Source organism: Monopterus albus, unplaced genomic scaffold, assembly GCF_001952655.1.
Source record: "Monopterus albus unplaced genomic scaffold, M_albus_1.0 scaffold127.1, whole genome shotgun sequence".
Classification (NCBI taxonomy): domain Eukaryota; kingdom Metazoa; phylum Chordata; class Actinopteri; order Synbranchiformes; family Synbranchidae; genus Monopterus; species Monopterus albus.
Window position 1 is genome coordinate 1083716 of NW_018128007.1, and position 1378 is coordinate 1085093.

Here is a 1378-nt window from a genome sequence, read left to right on the forward strand (position 1 = left end):
TGGGTCTTGTCCAAATGGACAATGACCCCAAACAGACCTCCAAAGTTGTGGCCATCACAAAGTCCTGACCTCAGTCCAGTAGAAAATTTGTGGGCAGAACTGAAAAAGTGTGTGTCCTCAGCATCCTCTACTCTCAGCACATCTCACTACTGTCGTACTCCTCTCATACATATCCTGAACTACTCTGACGTACTTCTCTGCCACTCCTGACATCCTCATACAGTACCATAGCTCCTCTTTCAGCACTCTGTCGTGTGCTTTCTCTAAATCCACAAAGACACAATGCAGCTCCTTCTGACCATCTCTATACTTCTCCATTAACATTCTCAGAGCAAAAATTGCATCAGTAGTGCTCTTTCTGGGCATGAAGCCATACTGCTGCTCACAGATATCCACTTCCTTTCTTAGCCTAGCTTCCACTACTCTTTGTCCGTGTTGAGGCTGAGATTATTGTCCTTGCACCAAGACACCAGACCAGCCACCTCCCTCCTGTAGGCTGCTTCGTTCCCGCCAGTGATGTGACCTATCACTACAGTGTCGTCCGCAAACTTTAGGATGATGTTGTCTTTCTGGGAGGCGATACAGTCATGGGTGAACAGGGTGTAGAGCAGACCTGGGTATTTTACGGCCCACGGGCAACATCCGGCCATTTGGGCATACTGTCTGGCCCGCGTGTGGTCCAGCAAATCAGAACATGAATGAAAAAAGTTCACGGGTGAACTTAAGATCCCCGACCTACCAGGTGAGAGACAGGTGATGTTGGCCAGCTAACCCTCAAAATGTCAACTCACGCCAAAAAAAGAAAAGTTGATGCCGAATGCCACGTTTTCAACAAGACATGGACTGGAAAGTATTTGTTTACAGAAGTCAAAGGTAAAGCGGTGCACTTAGTTTGTGGTACACAGGTTGCTGTGTTCAAGGATTACAATTTGAATCGCCAGTACGTGACCAAGCATGAGGAGAAATACAAGAACGTGTCGGATGAAGAGCGCGCAAGAGAGTTGGATGCTTTGCTAATGAAACTGCATAACCAACGACTTTTTACAAAAAACTTTCCACACCCAGCATTCAAGACAAGTTATGTCATATCCCACAAAATTGCCAGGAAAAAATAAGCAGTTTTCTGACAGAGTTTATTAAAGAGTGTTTGTTGGACTCTGCAGCACTAATATGCCCAGAGAAAAAGGGCGCATATGAGAACGTCCCCTCTCCCGACGCACTGTAAACGAGGAGGGTTGAGGACATCGCAGGAAATCTTTGGATCTACCTACATATGTGAACAGACATTCTCAGTGATGAAGTTCAACAAATCCAGATTTCAATGCACTTGTTCAAGCCCAAGCCAGACTGGATTTCTCTCACTGAACAAGTAAAATGA